Genomic DNA, 18,897 nt, shown 5'->3' with positions numbered 1-18,897 from the left:
CAGACTGAGTCACGTTGGATTTATTCTCTCCATTCCACAGCACCTCAGGGGATCAATGAGGACTTGCTATTTACGGGCTTCTTGGGTTAGATTGTTTTTTCTGGGGGGCATGTTTGGCAATTTTGTTTATTGGAGTTGCTTCATGTTTCCATTAAGGGGTCTGGATACTGGATTGTATATCACTGGAAGATGAGGAATTGGATCCATGTTTTCATGGTTCAGTGGGTTCTCCTTCAAAAATAGCGGACAAGATAAGAGCTGACAAGATATTGATCGTATCAGCGGCTAATCCCTATTTTGGGATAGCCAACCCTATCTCATTGTATGTTCTGTGTATGTTGGTTATTGTGTTTATAATTTTTTTGTTTTTATGTTTTAATATTCTGTGTGTTATTATTATTTTTGAGTCTCTGTTCAGTATGCAAGGGTTTTTGCTCTTTAGCAGGGTTAGCTGGTCAGCTGCTCTATTTATATCTTGGCGAAATAACATCCATGTGTCCTCTTACGACCCTTACAGCCCCTGGCCCGTGTTTTGGCGTCATTTCCCCTTAAGAGGTTAATGCGGACCGCTGGCCACCTTACCGGGGTGTACGCATTTTCCTCTTTGGTTCTGATGCGGACCGCTGGCTTTTTTGCCGGCGCGTGCGCATTCGATCCATGTGGGCAGAGACGTCTGCCCACTTCATGCATGCTAGGTCTATTGCGCAGCTGCGCATTGCTCTGCGCTTGTGTATGGCATTTCCGGTCTCCTGGTTTCCGGTCCACGGCGATGCACATGCCGGCGTCTGGGGACAACTGCAGTCTATTATAAAAGGAGTGCACTTATGGAGGTAAGCATTTCCCCTGACGAAGCGGCTTTTTTCTGCCGCGATACGCGTTGGGCTCATCTGCCTCCCGGGCCTGTGACATTGTTTGGTTGCCGTTTAACCCTCCCTATTTCAGGTGATTATTGGGTGTTTGGGCTACACACTGCCCTGTCTGGGATATCTTTCCTTATGGTATTACCATGGGCTTTGCCTCTATGTAGAGGTGGCATGGGCGGCCTCATCTTCATTATGTTTTGATCCTTAATGGGTGCCTACTTTTTGGTCAAATAGGGTTATGAAGGACCATTTATTTATTATTTCTATCATATCTCGATGTTCCTTGTTTATGGATGTACCCTTGTCCAGTAGTAGGCTTTGATTTTGTGAAGTGTATTCCAGTATATGTATATTGTGTATAACAAATTTTCTACCATTTTGGCGCCATCTCTGCAGTATATGCAGTATTGTTCAGGCTTTATGTGCGGGTGGAGGCAGTTGTTGTTTGTACTGATTTTAATTGTTTTTAATTGTACTTCCAATAAAGTTGTTCCTTTTTGATATGCATTATTGGTGGTGTGCGAATATGTTCTGGTGGCCTCTTTTTCTTTTTGTTTCAATCCTCTCAGGCACAGACCACTGGAGAGCAGCCATCTGTCTCTTCACCACCTGCCAAATTGGCCAGGCAGTCAGAGAGCCCAGGACAGGAGCCGTCTCTACTTCTGTTCTCTGAATCTCTTGGCTTGGAAACAGGGGGCCAGCCAAGCAGCATTGGAGAAATGGTAGAAGAGGCAGTGTGCAGTGATGCCCAACAGCTTTGTCTCTCTGAATCTGAAGAGGCAGGTGGGCCAGTGCCTGCGGTGACCACAGCGCAGTACGCATCTGATGATGAAACTCAGGTGCCGCTTTCTGGTGCGTACTGTGCTGCCGAGACTACCCAGGAGGAGCAGTTGGTGGCAGAGGGTAGTGGAGATGATGAGGTCCTTGACCCATCGTGGCATGAGGAACAGGAAGGTGGTGGGAGCAGCTCTGAGGAAGAGATTCCCCTAATGGGTCAAAGAGGAAGAGGGAGGGGGAAGACTGCGGAGCCTGTAGCCTCCACTTTGGCACCTGTTAGGAGCCTGTCTCTTTCAAAAACCAAAAAGGGCGCTCCCAAGACTTGCAGTGCCTGGTCCTTTTTTGACACAGTTGCAGATGACATTTGTTTTGTCAAATGCAAGCTGTGTCATCAGAAAGTCAAAAGAGGGAAAAGTGTCAGCAACCTCAATACCACAAATATGTGGAAACATGTGCGGAACAGGCACGCGGTGGAGTTACAAAAACACACTGAAGACCTGGGCCAACCAACAGCGGCAGCTACCACCTCTTCAGCTCGTGTTGCCTCTTCCTCCAGCTCACGCACAGCTGGTTCGGCTTCCTCCCAGGATTGCCATGGAAGAACCTCTGGCACTGTTGTCCAGAGACCTAGTGTAATTCCACCCACAGCACCTCATTCCCAGTCATCCTCACACTCCCAGTCTACTCTACAGCCATCGGTAGTACAGGCATGGGATAAAAGGCGGGCATTCTCGGCCAACCACCCCCGAGCACAGGCTCTGAATGCAGGCATTGCCAAACTTCTGTCACTGGAAATGCTCTCATTCAGGCTGGTGGAGACTGACAGCTTCCGTGACTTGATAGCATTGGCAGTCCCACAGTACAAGGTGCCCAGCCGCTTTTACTTCAGCAGGCAAGCTGTCCCTGCCCTGCACAAGCATGTGGAGGGACACATAAAACACGCGCTACTGAACGCCGTCAGTAGCAAGGTCCACCTCACCACCGATGCGAGGACCAGTCAACATGGACAGGGGCGATACATTTCCCTCACTGCCCATTGGGTAAATGTTGTTGAGCCAGGTACAGATCGTGCGAGTGGCGCAGGACGTGTCCTGCCCACTCCAAAGATTGCAGGAATCCAGTCTGTATGCATTGACTCCTCCTCATACACAAGTTCCTCGGAATCATCGCTGCAGGAGCCGTCACAGTCCACCTCCACATGGACCCGTGAACGTTTACCTGTTACGACCGACATGAGCACAGCCGTGGCCAAACGTCAACAGGCCGTCTTGAAACTTGTTTCTTTGGGGAATCGAAGCCACACAGCGCAGGAGCTCTGGAATGCCATCAAGCAGGAGAGCGATGTGTGGTTTGTGCCAGCGAATCTCCAGCCAGGCATGGTAGTGTGTGACAATGGCCGAAATCTGGTGGCAGCTTTGGCCATTGGCAACCTCACTCACATCCCATGTCTGGCACATGTGCTCAATTTGGTTGTGCAAAGTTTTCTGAGGGACTATCCGGATCTTGATGCACTGCTGCACAAGGTCCGCCTAGAGTGTGCTCACTTGCGGCGTTCCAGCTTGGCAAGATCCCGCATTGCTGCTCTGCAGCGCCGATTCCGCCTTCCAGAACACCGCATCATATGTGACCTACCTACCAGGTGGAATTCCACGTTACATATGTTGGAGCGGTTGTGTGAGCAGCAGCAAGCAGTAATGGAGTACCAGCTGCATCAGGCGCAAAAAAGTCGCAGTCAGCGCCGATCAGACTTCACAACCACAGAGTGGGCCACTATGAAGGACGTCTGCCAGGTTTTGCGTCCTTTCGATTATTCCACGCGGATGGCAAGTGCAGATGATGCACTAGTCAGCATGACTGTCCCCCTTATCTGCCTGCTTCAACAAACTTTGCAAGCGTTAAGGGATGATGTTGTGGAAGAGGTGGAGGATGAGGAGTCACCTTTTCCATCAGCTTCTGGAGAGTCAGCGCCACGTGGTTCCTCACAAAGGGGTACACAGAGGCCACTTTGTGAGGAGGATGAGGAGTCAATGGAGGAGGAAGAGCTCCGTCCAGAGGAGGGAGTTAGACAATTGTCCAGTGGTCAGTGTGTACAGCGAGGGTGGGGTGATGACGAGCGAGCAGAGATCATGTCTCAAGCAGGGGACAGCGTTTCTGGGCCAGTTGGCAGTCTGCAGCACATGGTGGATTTCATGCTGCAGTGCCTGAGAAACGACCGCCGCATCGAGCACATTCTCAACATGCCTGATTATTGGGTGTTCACCCTCCTCGATCCTCGCTACCGGGACAACGTTCAAAACCTCATCCCAGCGTTGACCCGGGAGCGTAAAATGCGGGAGTACCACGACACACTGGTGAATTCCATCATCTTCTCCAGTCCAACTGAGAGGAGTGCTGCTAGTGCTTTACAAAGCAGCTCAGTGCGTCGAGGCAGTGGAGGAGGCTCTGCACAAAGAGGGAGCAGAAGCAGTGCCTCTGCCCAAGGCAAGACCAGTATGGCACAACTGTGGCAAACTTTTGTGTGCCCGCCCCAAATGTCTACACCATCACCGGCGGCTCCAGTCAGCAGGAGGCAACGGTTCCGTCAGATGGTGACAGACTACATGTCTTGCCTTCTTACTGTACTCCCAGACGGCTCTTTCCCTTTCAAGTTTTGGGTCTCTAAGCTGGATACATGGCCAGAGCTAAGCCAGTATGCATTGGAGGTGCTGGCTTGCCCTGCGGCTAGTGTCTTATCGGAACGTGTCTTTAGTGCTGCAGGTGGTGTACTAACAGACCGTCGCATGCAACTATCCTCCGATAACTTTGACCGGCTTACTTTTCTGAAAATGAACCAGGCCTGGATCTCGCAGGAATTTGCCACTCCTCTGCCTGATTAAGTAATTGGGTGTCATCCAGGTCTCCTGATGTGTTCATCTTTCTACCACCTGAACTGCTATTCCTGGGCTTCAACACCGCCAGTTGCGGCTCAGAACTGCAGGGTGCACAGTCAAAACATACGACCCAGTGTTATTGGGTTTCAGTAACGTCAGCTGATCCCCAGCTGTGTAGCCGGCAATGTGTCATGCGACCGCCACGCTGGCACAACAACCTAAATGTAAGGGAACCTGTCCCCCCCCCTGGCGTTTGTTACTGAAAGAGCCACCTTGTGCAGCAGTAATGCTGCACAAGGAAAAGGTAGCTCGTTTAGTTTAGCTCCTTGCACAGGCAGAACTTAACACTTATAAAATGTGTTCACTGATACCGTTATACCGTCCCGCAGCTGGGACTTTCCTTCGTAATGTGACTCAGCACAGCCGTCATTCCTACCCCCTTGGTGCCATGCGCTGCCTCCTCAGCGTTGTTTCAAGCTGTCACGGACCCTGCGCTGTTCTGTTATCCCTTGTCCATGCCCAATTTGCGCTGCCTGTCTTCTGACATAATTTGGTGTCAGGCTGGCTGCGCCTGTGCGCCCGCGCTGCCTGAGATCCCACCTCGCAGTGTCTTCTGATTGAATCACACTGCGAGCCTGGGATCCATGGGCATGCGCAGTGCATATCTTCCCCTCGGGCTCTCGCTCATCTCCCTCCACCTTCTTCAGACTGTGCGCCATCAGCTGATCCCTAATAGCATGCCACGGCCATAACGCCGCACAGTCTGAAGAAGAGGGAAGGAGGGGAGTGAGAGGTGAGGATATGCACTGTGCATGCCCATGGATCCAAGGCCCACAGTGGGATTACATTAGACGACACTGCGAGGTGGGATCTGGGGCAGCGTGGACGCACAGGCACTGACAGCCTGACACCAAATTATGTCAGAAGACAGGCAGCACAAATTGGGCATGGCCAAGGGATAACAGAACAGCGCAGGGTCCGTGACAGCTTAAAATAACGCTGAGGAGGCAGCGCACGGCACCAAGGGGGTAGGAATGACAGCTGTGCTGCGTCCCATTACGAAGGAAATTCGCACCTCCGGGACGGTTTTACGGTATAAGGGGACACATTTTTAGTGTTTACTTCTGTGTTTGCAAGGAGCATAATTAAAAGAGCAACCTTTTCCTTTTGCATCCTTAGTGCTGCACAAGATGGCTCTTTCAGCTACAAACGTCTTGGGGGGGTTAAAGGTTCCCTTTCAACTTGCTCCAATCAGGCTTCGGCCTACACTCTGTTCCTCTGCTACTCGTGCTGTCCCTGGGCTCTAACACCACCAGTTGGTGCCTGGAAGTGCTTTCCGCACAGTCAACAGTCGCTCCTCTGTTATTGGGGTTCAGTAACGTCAGCTGATCCCCAGCTGCGTGTGCGGCAATACCTCCAATCTGCTCCTCCTGCTGTCCCTGGGCTCTAACACCGCCAGTTGGTGCCTGGAAGTGCTGTCTGCACAGTCAACAGTCGCTCCTCTGTTATTGGGGTTCAGTAACGTCAGCTGATCTCCAGCTGTGTGTGCGGCAATACCTCCAATCTGCTCCTCCTGCTGTCCCTGGGCTCTAACACCGCCAGTTGGTGCCTGGAAGTGCTGTCTGCACAGTCAACAGTCGCTCCTCTGTTATTGGGGTTCAGTAACGTCAGCTGATCTCCAGCTGTGTGTGCGGCAATACCTCCAATCTGCTCCTCCTGCTGTCCCTGGGCTCTAACACCGCCAGTTGGTGCCTGGAAGTGCTGTCTGCACAGTCAACAGTCGCTCCTGTGTTATTGGGGTTCAGTAATGTCAGCTGATCCCCACCTGTGTATCCGGCAACGTGTCATGCGACCACCACGCTGGCACAACTAAATTGTAAGGGGACCTGTTCCCCCCCCCTAGGCGTTTGTTACTGAAAGAGCCACCTTGTGTAGCACTAATACTGCACAAGGAAAAGGTCGCTCTTTACATTATGCTCCTTGGAAACGCTGAACTACACACTCATGTAATGTGTCGCCTCACACTGTCAAACCGTCCCGGAGGTGGGACTTTCCTTTGCAATGTGACGCAGCACAGCCGTGATTCCTACCCCCTTGGCTCCGTGCGCTGCCTCCTTAGCGTTGTTTGATTCTGTCATGGACCCTGCGCTGTTATGTTATCCCTTGGCCATGCACAGTTTGCGCTGCCCGTCCTCTGACATCATTTGTTGTCGTCCTGGCTGCGCCTGTGCGTTCACACTGCCCGAAATCCCACCTCGCAGTGTCGTCTAATGTGATCCCACAGTGGGCCTGGTATCCATGGCCATGTGCATTGCATATACTAGCCTCTCACTCCCCTTCTTCACGCTTCTTCAGACTAGGCAGTGTCAGCTGATCCCTAATAGCATGCCACGGCCGTGACGCCGCACAGTCTGAAGAAGCAGGAAGGAGGGGAGTGAGAGGCGATGATATGCACTGCGCATGCCCATGGATCCCAGGCCCGCAGTGGGATTACATTAGATGACACTGCGAGGTTGGATCTCGGGCAGCTTGGACACACAGGCACTGCCAGTCTGACACCTAAATTATGTCAGAAGACGGGCACCGCTAACTGTGCATGGCCAAGGGATAACATTACAGAGCGGGCTCCATGACAGAATCAAACAACGTTGAGGAGATGGCGCACGGCACCAAGGGGGTTGGAATTACGGCTGTGCTGTGTCACATTACAAAGGAAAGTCCCACCTCCGGGACGGTTTAACGGTGTGAGGGGACACATTATATGAGTGTGTACTTCAGTGTTTGCAAGGAGCATAATTTTAAGAGCCACCATTTTCCATGTGCAGTATTACTGCTGTACAAGATGGCTCTTTCAGCAACAAATGCCTAGGGAGGGGGGTTAAAGGTTCCCTTTCAACTTGCTCCACTGCAGGCTTCGGCTTACACTCTGCTCCTCTGCAGACCCTGGGCTCTAACATCGCCAGTTGTTGCCCGGAAGTGCTAGCTGCACAGAGAAAAACACCCGCCAATGTGCCAGTGGGGTTCAGCAACGCCAGCAGTTCCTCTGCTGTGTAGCCGGAAGTGCTAGCTGCACAGAGAAAAACACCCGCCAATGTGTCAGTGGGGTTCAGCAACGCCAGCTGTTCCCCTGCTGTGTAGCCGGCAACGTGTCCTGCAAACACCATGCAGGAACCTGAACTGAAATTAAAGGGAACCTGATCCCCCTCAGGTGTTTCTATGTATAACAGCCACCTTGTACAGCAGTAATGCTGCATTTGTACAAGGTGGCTGCCTTTTTTTCCTTGCCCACGTGGAATTTAACACTTACAAAATGTGTCTCATTACAGACCATTACATTGTCCATGAGGTGTGACTTTCCTTTGTAATGACACGCAGCAACCCCCTTGGTAGCGCTGCCAGTCTTCTGACATCATTGGTTGGCTGGCTGTGCCTGTGCGTCCGCCCTGCCCGACACAACGCCCCTCGTTGTCTGATCTATTTTGCTGCGTCTCCTTAAAAAGGCAAGTCAGTCACGCCTCCAATACAGTTTGACTGTATAATGGGCAAAATTGTGTACGTGTTTCATTCAGCGTGTGCAAGTAGAAAAATTCATAGAGCAACCTCTGACTTGTGCAGCATTAATGCTGCACAAGGTGTGGCTCTTGTACTTTGCAACACCTGAGGGGGGGTTAAAGGTTACCTTTGAAATTGGTTCTACTAGGCTTAGGCCTACACTCTGCTCCTCCTGCAGACCCTGGGCTCTAACAATGCCAGTTGGGGCCCGGAAGTGCTGGCTACACAGAGAAAAACACCCGCCATTGTGTCAGTGGGGTTCAGGAACGCCAGCTGTTCCCCTGCTGTGTAGCCGGCAACGTGTCCAGCACAAGCCACGCTGGCACAAAAGACTTAAAGCTGCCACCCGTGCAGGCTTCGGCCTACACTCTGCTCGTCTCCTCCTCCTGCTGACCCTGGGCTCTAACACCGCCAGTTTTAGCCCGGAAGTGCTAGCTGCACAGAGAAAAACACCAGCCAATGTGTCAGTGGGGTTCAGCAATGCCAGCTGTTCCCCTGCTGTGTAGCCGGCAACATGTCCAGCACAAGCCACGCTGGCACAACAGAACAAAAGCTGCCACCAGTGCAGGCTTCGGCCTACACTCTGCTCCTCTCCTCCTCCTGCTGACCCTGGGCTCTAACACCGCCAGTTTCAGCCCGGAAGTGCTAGCTGCACAGAGAAAAACACCCGCCAATGTGTCATTGGGGCTCAGCACCGCCAGCTGTTCCCCTGCTGTGTAGCCAGCAACGTGACCTGCAAACGCCATGCAGGCACCTGAACTGAAATTATAGGGAACCTGCCCCCCCAGGTGTTTCTATGTATAACAGCCACCTTGTACAGCAGTAATGCTGCATTTGTACAAGGTGGCTGCCTTTTTTTCCTTGCCCACGTGGAATTTAACACGTACAAAATGTGTCTCATTACAGACCATTACATTGTCCCTGAGGTGTGACTTTCCTTTTTAATGACACGCAGCACCCCCCTTGGTAGCGCTGCCCATCTTCTGACATCATTGGTTGGCTGCTTGTGCCTGTGCGTCCGCCCTGCCCCACACAACGCCCCTCGTTGTCTCATATATTTTGACTGCGAGGGTGTGATTGATGGGCATGTGCAGTGCATATGTTCGCCTGTCTTCACTCATCTCCTTCCGCCTTCTTCAGACTGTGCGGCCTCATGGCCGCGGAAGGTAATAAGGGATCAGCTGAGGCCACCCAGTCTGAATCAAGTGTAAGGACATGTGTGAGCGGCGAAGATATTTACTGCGCAAGGCCACGAATCCCAGCCCCGCACTGTGACTTTATGAAAAGACACTGCTGGTCTGGGATTCATGGCCATCGTTAACGGCACCGGCCAACATTAAATGAGGTAATAAGATGGGCAGGGCTAACAGGGCATGGGCAAGGGCTAACAAGAGCGCAGACTCCTGTACAGCAAATAACAGCGCTCAGGAGGCTGCGCCCAGCACCAAGGCGTTATTTTGGACACCTGTGCTGCGTCTCCTTAAAAACACAAGTCACGCCTCCAATACAGTTTTACTGTACAATGGGCAAAATTGTGTACATGTTTCATTCAGCGTGTGCAAGTAGAAAAATTCATAGAGCAACCTCTGACTTGTGCAGCATTAATGCTGCACAAGGTGTGGCTCTTGTAGTTTGCAACACCTGAGGGGGGGTTAAAGGTTACCTTTGAAATTGGTTCTACTAGGTTTGGGCCTACACTCTGCTCCTCCTGCAGACCCTGGGCTCTAACAATGCCAGTTGGGGCCCGGAAGGGCTGGCTGCACAGAGAAAAACACCCGCCATTGTGTCAGTGGGGTTCAGCAACGCCAGCTGTTCCCCTGCTGTGTAGCCGGCAACGTGTCCAGCACAAGCCACGCTGGCACAAAAGACTTAAAGCTGCCACCCGTGCAGGCTTCAGCCTACACTCTGCTCCTCTCCTCCTCCTGCTGACCCTGGGCTCTAACAACGCCAGTTTTTGCCCGGACGCGCTAGCTGCACAGAGAAAAACACCAGCCAATGTGTCAGTGGGGTTCAGCAACGCCAGCTGTTCCCCTGCTGTGTAGCTGGCAACATGACCTGCAAACGCCATGCAGGCACCTGAACTGAAATTAAAGGGACCCTGCCCCCCACCCCCAGGTATTTCTATGTATAACAGCCACCTTGTACAGCAGTAATGCTGCATTTGTACAAGGTGGCTGACTTTTTCTCCTTGCCCACGTGGAACTCAACACGTACAAAATGTGTCTCATTGGAGACCATTACACTGTCCCAGAGGTGTGACTTTCCTTGCTAAGGATACGCAGCACCCCTTTGGTAGCGCTGCCCGTCTTCTGACATCATTGGTTGGCTGCTTGTGCCTGTGCGTCCGCCCTGCCCGACACAACGCCCCTCGTTGTCTCATATATTTTGACTGCGAGGGTGTGATTGATGGGCATATGCAGTGCATATGTTCGCCTGTCTTCACTCATCTCCTTGCGCCTTCTTCAGACTGTGCGGCCTCATGGCCACGGCATGCGATAAGGGATCAGCTGAGGCCACCCAGTCTGAAGCAGGTGTAAGGACATGTGTGAGCGGCAAACATATTTACTGCACAAGGCCATGAATCCCAGCCCCGTAGTGTGAATTTTTAAAAACACACTGTGGGTCTGGGATTCATGGCCATCAATAACCGCACTGGCCAACATGAAATGAGGGGAGAGGACAGGCAGCGCTCACAGCGCATGGCCAAGGGATAACAAGAGCGCAGACTCCTGTACAGCAAATAACAACGCTCAGGAGGCAGCGCCCAGCACCAAGGCGTTATTTTTGGCCACCTGTGCTGTGCCTCCTTAAAAACACAAGTCACGCCTCCAATACAGTTTTACTGTACAATGGGCAAAATTGTTTACGTCTTTCATTCTGCGTGTGCAATGAGCAAAATTTAAAGAGCAACCTTTCACTTGTGAAGCATTACTGCTGCACAAGGTGTGGCTCTTCTACATTGTAACACCTGAGGGTGGGTTAAAGGTTATCTTTGATATTGGTTCAATTAGGCTTCGGCCTACACTCTGTTCCTCTCCTCCTCCTGCTGTCCCTGGGCTCTAACACCGCCAGTTTTTGCCCGGACGTGCTAGCTGCACAGAGAAAAACACCAGCCGATGTGTTAGTGGGTTCAGCACCGCCAGTTGTTCCCCTGCTGTGTAGGCGGCAACGTGTCCAGCACAAGCCACGCTGGCACAACAGAACAAAAGCTGCCACCAGTGCAGGCTTCGGCCTACACTCTGCTCCTCTCCTCCTCCTGCTGTCCCTGGGCTCTAACACCGCCAGTTTTTGCCCGGACGTCCTAGCTGCATAGAGAAAAACACCAGCCAATGTGTTAGTGGGGTTCAGCACTGCCAGCTGTTCCCCTGCTGTGTAGCCGGCAACGTGACCTGCAAACGCCACGCAGGCACCTAAACTGAAATTAAAGGGAACCTGCCCCCCACCCCCAGGTGTTTCTATGTATAACAGCCACCTTGTACAGCAGTAATGCTGCATTTGTACAAGGTGGCTGACTTTTTCTCCTTGCCAAGTGGAATTTAACACGTACAAAATGTGTCTCATTACAGACCATTACAATGTCCCTGAGGTGTGACTTTCCTTTTCAATGACACGCAGCACCCCCCTTAGTAGCGGTGCCCGTCTTCTGACATCATTGGTTGGCTTCTTGTGCCTGTGCTTCCGCCCTGCCCGACACAACGCCCCTCATTGTCTCATATATTTTGACTGCGAGGGTGTGATTGATGGGCATGTGCAGTGCATATGTTCGCCTGTCTTCACTCATCTCCTTCCGCCTTCTTCAGACTATGCGGCCTCATGGCCGCGGCATGCGATAAGGGATCAGCTGAGGCCGCCCAGTCTGAAGCAGGTGTAAGGACATGTGTGAGCGGCGAACATATTTACTGCACAAGGCCATGAATCCCAGCCCCGCAGTGTGAATTTTTGAAAACACACTGTGGGTCTGGGATTCAGGGCCATCGATAACCGCACCGGCCAACATGAAATGAGGTGAGAAGACAGGCAGCGCTCACAGCGCATGGCCAAGGTATAACAAGAGCGCAGACTCCTGTACAGCAAATAACAACGCTCAGGAGGCTGTGCCCAGCACCAAGGCGTTGTTTTTCGACACCTGTGCTGCGTCTCCTTAAAAAGACAAGTCACGCCTCCAATACAGTTTTACTGTACAATGGGCTAAATTGTGTACGTCTTTCATTCAGCGTGTGCAATGAGCAAAATTTAAAGAGCAACATTTCACTTGTGGAGCATTACTGCTGCACAAGGTGTTGCTCTTCTACATTGTAACACCTGAAGGTGGGTTAAAGGTTACCTTTGAAATTGGTTCAATTAGGCTTCGGCCTACACTCTGCTCCTCTCCTCCTCCTGCTGACCCTGGGCTCTAACACCACCAGTTTTTCCCCGGAAGTGCTAGCTGCACAGAGAAAAACACCAGCCAATGTGTCAGTGGGGTTCAGCAACGCCAGCTGTTCCCCTGCTGTGTAGTCGGCAACGTGTCCAGCACAAGCCACGCTGGCACAACACAACAAAAGCTGCCACCAGTGCAGGCTTCGGCCTACACTCTGCTCCTCTCCTCCTCCTGCTGACCCTGGGCTCTAACACCGCCAGTTTTTGCCCGGACGTGCTAGCTGCACAGAGAAAAACACCAGCCAATGTGTTAGTGGGTTTCAGCACCGCCAGCTGTTCCCCTGCTGTGTAGTCGGCAACGTGTCCAGCACAAGCCACGCTGGCACAACAGATCAAAAGCTGCCACCAGTGCAGGCTTCGGCCTACACTCTGCTCCTCTCCTCCTCCCGCTGACCCTGGGCTCTAACACCGCCAGTTTTTGCCCGGACGTGCTAGCTGCACAGAGAAAAACACCAGCCAATGTGTCAGTGGGGTTCAGCACCGCCAGCTGTTCCCCTGCTGTGTAGCCGGCAACGTGTCCTGCAAACGCCATGCAGGCACCTGAACTGAAATTAAAGGGACCCTGCCCCCCCCAGGTGTTTCTATGTATAACAGCCACCTTGTACAGCAGTAATGCTGCATTTGTACAAGGTGGCTGACTTTTTCTCCTTGCCCACGTCGAACTCAACAAACACGTACAAAATGTGTCTCATTAGAGACCATGACAGTGTCCCTGAGGTGTGACTTTCCTTTTTAATGACACGCAGCACCCCCATTGGTAACGCTGGCCGTCTTCTGACATCTTTGGTTGGCTGCCTGTGCCTGTGCGTCCGCCCTGCCCGACACAACGCCCCTCGTTGTCTTACTTATTTTGACTGCGAGGGTGTCATTGATGGGCACGAGCAGTGCATATCTTCGCCTGTCTTCACTCCCCTCCTTCCCCCTTCTTCAGACTGTGCGGCCTCATGGCCGTGGCATGCGATAAGGGATCAGCTGAGGCCGCCCAGTCTGAAGCAGGTGTAAGGACATGTGTGAGCGGCGAACATATTTACTGCACAAGGCCACGAATCCCAGCTCCACACTGTGACTTTATGAAAAGACACTGTGGGTCTGGGATTCATGGCCATCGTTAGCCGCACCGGCCAACATGAAAAGAGGTCATAAGACGGGCAGCGCTAACAGGTCATGGGCAAGGGCTAACAAGAGCGCAGACTCCTGTACAGCAAATAACGCTCAAGGGGCTGCGCCCAGCACCAAGGTGTTATTTTTGGACACCTGTGCTGCGTCGCCTTAAAAAGACAAGTCATGCCTCCAATACAGTCATACTGTATAATGGGCAAAATTGTGTACGTGTTTCATTCAGCGTGTGCAATGAGCAAAATTTAAAGAGCAACCTTTCACTTGTGGAGCATTACTGCTGCACAAGGTGTGGCTCTTCTACTTTGTAACACCTGAGGGTGGGTTAAAGGTTACCTTTGAAATTGGATCAATTAGGCTTCGGCCTACACTCTGCTCCTCCTGCAGACCCTGGGCTCTAGCACCGCCAGTTTTTGCCCGGAAGTGCCAGCTGCACAGAGAAAAACACCAGCCAATGTGTTAGTGGGGTTCAGCACCGCCAGCTGTTCCCCTGCTGTGTTGTCGGCAACGTGTCCAGCACAAGCCACGCTGGCACAACAGAAAAAAAGCTGCCACCAGTGCAGGCTTCGGCCTACACTCTGCTCCTCTCCTCCTCCTGCTGACCCTGGGCTCTAACACTGCCAGTTTTTGCCCGGACGTGCTAGCTGCACAGAGAAAAACACCAGCCAATGTGTCAGTGGGGTTCAGCAACGCCAGCTGTTCCCCCGCTGTGTAGCCGGCAACGTGTCCTGCAAACGCAACGCAGACACAAAGCTGCCTCCAGTGCAGGCTTCGGCCTACACTATGCTCCCCCTGCTTACCCTTTGCTCCAACACCGCTAGTTGGGGCTCTAGGAAGACAATCTTGGATAGGCAACGCATCCGTGTTCCAGCACCATCAGCTGGTTCTTGGCAGTGTTTTTGTCACGGGTACTCCCTCGTGCCCAGCCTGGTTCCAGCACCGTCAGCTGGTTCCGGGTAGTGTCAAGCTCACTGAGACGCCTATGCGTTGTCCCATCATGTTGCGGTCGGGTTAGCCAACTCCATGGTGCCTCCAGTTTAGGAGATTCCTATGTGGGCTGCGTGAATTGGCAGTCAAGGCTGGTTCTGTAGTGCCAGTAGGCCAAGCTCCCCCTGTAGGACTGTTGGTGTTCGGTAACTGCGGCTGCCTCGTGGCCTAGCTGTTCTCTCCTCTCCTGTGGACCTTCTGGTCCACATCCTGGTTCTAGCACCGTCAGCTGGTTCCGGGCCGAGCCTTTGGCTTAGGTGCCTCCTTCTGGGTATCCGAGTTCTGCCAATGCCAGGCGGTCCTTGGTAGTGCTTTTAAGCGCGGGCACCTACAGCTTAGTAACCGTGTTCCATCACCGTCAGCTGGTCCTCGGTGCCATTGGCTCTTACACACTTGGGCAACGCATCCGTGTTCCAGCACCGCCAGCTGGTTCTCGGCAGTGTTTTTGTCACGGGTACTCCCTCGTGCCCAGCCTGGTTCCAGCACAATCAGCTGGTTCCAGGTAGTGTCAAGCTCACTGAGACACCTATGCGTTGCCCCGTCGTGTTGCGGTCAGGTTAGCCAACTCCATGGTGCCTCCAGTTTAGGAGCTTCCTATGTGGGCTGCGTGAATTGGCAGTCAAGGCTGGTTCTGTAGTGCCAGTAGGCCAAGCTCCCCCTGTAGGACTGTTGGTGTTCGGTAACTGCGGCTGCCACGCGGCCTAGCTGTTCTCTCCTCTCCTGTGGACCTTCTGGTCCACATCCTGGTTCCAGCACCGTCAGCTGGTTCCGGGCAGAGCCTTTGGCTTAGGTGCCTCCTTCTGGGTATCCGAGTTCCGCCAACGCCAGGCGGTCCTTGGTAGTGCTTTTAAGCGCGGGCACCTACAGCTTAGTAACCGTGTTCCAGCACCGTCAGCTGGTCCTCGGTGCCATTAGCTCTTACACACTTGGGCAACGCATCCGTGTTCCAGCACCGCCAGCTGGTTCTCGGCAGTGTTTTTGTCACGGGTACTCCCTCGTGCCCAGCCTGGTTCCAGCACCGTCAGCTGGTTCCGGGTAGTGTCAAGCTCACTGAGACGACTATGCGTTGCTCCATCGTGTTGCGGTCAGGTTAGCCAACTCCATGGTGCCTCCAGTTTAGGAGCTTCCTATGTGGGCTGCGTGAATTGGCAGTCAAGGCTGGTTCTGTAGTGCCAGTAGGCCAAGCTCCCCCTGTAGGACTGTTGGGGTTCGGTAACTGCGGCTGCCTCGCGGCCTAGCTGTTCTCTCCTCTCCTGTGGACCTTCTGGTCCACATCCTGGTTCCAGCACCATCAGCTGGTTCTCGGCAGTGTCTTTTGCTCTTGTACCTTCTGCTCCCCATCCTGGTTCCTGTACCGTCAGCTGGTTCCGGGCAGAGCCTTTGGCTTAGGTGCCTCCTTCTGGGTATCCGAGTTCCACCAACGTCAGGTGGTCCTTGGTAGTGCTTTTAGGCACGGGTACCTCCTGCTTAGTAACCGGGTTCCAGTAACGTCAGCTGGTCCTCGGTAGTTCCATTGGCTCTTGGACCTTCGGCTACCCATCCGGGTTCCAGTACCGTCAGCTGGTTCTTGGCAGTGTCTTTTGCTCTTGTACTTACTGCTCCCCATCCTGGTTCCAGTAACGTCAGCTGGTTTCGGGCATAGCCTTTGGCTTAGGTGCCTCCTTCTGGGTATCAGAGTTCCGCCAATGTCAGGTGGTCCTTGGTAGTGCTTTATAGCACGGGTACCTCCTGCTTAGTAACCGGGTTCCAGTAACGTCAGCTGGTCCTCGGTAGTTCCATTGGCTCTTGAACCTTCGGGTATACATCCGAGTTCCAGTTCCATCAGCTGGTTCTTGGCATTTTCTCAGCCTTCTTGTACCTTCTGCTACATTTCCAAGTTGAAGACCCTAAAGACGACGACCCGGAAGACCACCCCTAAGATGACGACGACACCAGAGACGACAACCAGTGAGATGACGACGACCCTGGAGATGACGACCCTGAAGACCACCCCGATGACGATGACGACGGCGGAGACGACGACTGCGGAGACGACGACGGCGGAGACGACGACCCTGGAGACGACGACCCTGGAGACGACGACATGGAAGATCGAGAAGCAGAAGAACAAGAGGCTGCAGAACAAAGAGCAGAAGAACATTAAGCATAACACTTAATATCAGAGCAAAAGATATTATCTAAATTATATGCAGAAGAAGACTAAGCAGTGTATGGGGGTGAGTCCGTTCCTCCTCGTGGTGCCCCTGGATAAAGCCTGATGCTGCAGGCCAAACTGAACGCGGACAAATGTAACTTTTGTGACAGGCAGAACGGAAGGTGTAATCTTCAAACTTTTATAGATAACAACTACGGGAATGCCTGTCACAAATGAGAATATGATGAAGAAGTAGAATAGGAAGAATAATAACAGTTGAATAAAATGAATATGTAGAATAGGAAGAATAACAATAGTTGAATAAAATGAATATGAAGAATGTAATAAAAAACCCTGACGAAGAAGCGCGCAGCCGCTTTGAAACGCGTTGGTTTAATCTCTGCCTCTTTCCCCCTGGTTTTTTGAGCGCCTTAGCGCTCCATACTGAGTGACGTCACTAGTAGGAGGAGCCAGTCGGCCATTTTTCTTTTTGATTCTTCGCGGTTCCCGGGACGCGCTACCGGCCGGAGCGCCCCTGGTCACCGCTCTGCACCTCGCCATCAGGCACGGACAGTGTTACCCCCTCTATCTGCAGCGGGCACCATCATTTGTTCCACCACGATCCAGCAGTGCATCGCACTAGGTAAGCCGGCATTTATTGGGTATTTGCCAGGTGCTATCTGTATACATCTCTGTGCGGGGGACGGCTGCAGTTTAGTTCCATGAGTCTGGCAGTATTAGTTTATCAGTCGGAGTAGTTTCACTGTCCTCTGGGACATTTATCTTTCTTGGGGGTATTGCATTGTATTGTATTCCAGTGTATTTGTTCTGTACTATTTCTTTGCCTGTCCTTTAGCGTGGTTTCTATATATTTTTCTACAGAAGAATAATAATAGTTGAATAAAATGAATATGAAGAATGTAATAAAAAAAAATAGGTAGAAGATGAAGAAGAAGATGAATAAGGTGAAGAAGAAGTTGATGTCAAAGATGCTGATGATGATGAAGATGAAAGTGTGGGAAAGTTAAAAAAAAAGAAGGGGAAGGGCGTGGAATAGTGAAACATCAATATCTAACAAAATAAAAAAAATGTACATAGACAATATCTTTGTCACTCCGAACGTCGTTAAAAAAAAAAATCATGCTATTCTATTTGATTGGGCTAAACCTCTATGCCTTTAATGTCTCCGCCACCTCCCCAAATACATCCTGCATTATTCTTAGTTGTTTTCCTTCATGTAGAATGAACCTACAAGGAAAGAAAGGGTTTATTTTAATTCCGATATTTTGGTCCCATTGACTTGTATTGGGATCGGGTATCAGTATCGGCGATATCCGATATTTTTTGAATATCGGCCGATCCAATCCGATACCGATACTTTCCGATATCGGAAGGTATCGCTCAACACTAGTTACAGGACATTAATTGTGACGTGCAGGGTACGGAGGTATGTGGAGAGAGAGTGAAGTGGACAACAGCAGTTTCGCATGTCAATGCTTCAATGGGTCCAGGTGAGTAAATAGTTAGAGATACTCCCTTTATAAGGGCTGTCCATATGACTCATAGAAATCAAAGAACAAGTGTTAAAATAAGTGCATACTTTGTGCTAAATATAACAAATAAAACTTACGTAAGTCACAATCTTAACAGTATTGCAACAGTTAGAGGAAAACAGATAGATCAATTCTATCATTGAGACCAATGAAACCTTGGGCTTGCATTTTAAGAATCCATTTGGCTTTTGTATGAGCAGTAAATTATTATGATCTCCACCTTGTACAGGATATTTAACTATTTCAATGCCAGCAAAGCATAAGGTCTCCAGGTTTGAGTTTTAAGTCTGCATATGGGTAATTAATCTCAAAGAACCCTTTCCTGAAGAGATTGACCTATAATGCTCATGGAATTTTTTGTTTTATAGGTCTTAAATAGTGATGAGCGAATATACTAGTTACTTGAGATTTCTCGAGCACGCTCGGGTGTCCTCCAAGTATTCTTTAGTGCTCGGAGTTTTAGTTTTTAGCGCCGCAGCTGAATGATTTACATCTGTTAGCCAGCATAAGTACATGTGGGTGTTGCCTGGTTGCTATGGAATCCCCACATGTACTTATGCTGGCTAACAGATGTAAATCATTCAGCTGCGGCCCTAAAAACGAAAATTCCGAGCACTAAAAAATAC

This window comes from Ranitomeya imitator, chromosome 1, assembly GCF_032444005.1.
Source record: "Ranitomeya imitator isolate aRanImi1 chromosome 1, aRanImi1.pri, whole genome shotgun sequence".
Lineage (NCBI taxonomy): Eukaryota > Metazoa > Chordata > Amphibia > Anura > Dendrobatidae > Ranitomeya > Ranitomeya imitator.
Note: the sequence above shows the minus strand (reverse complement) of the source record.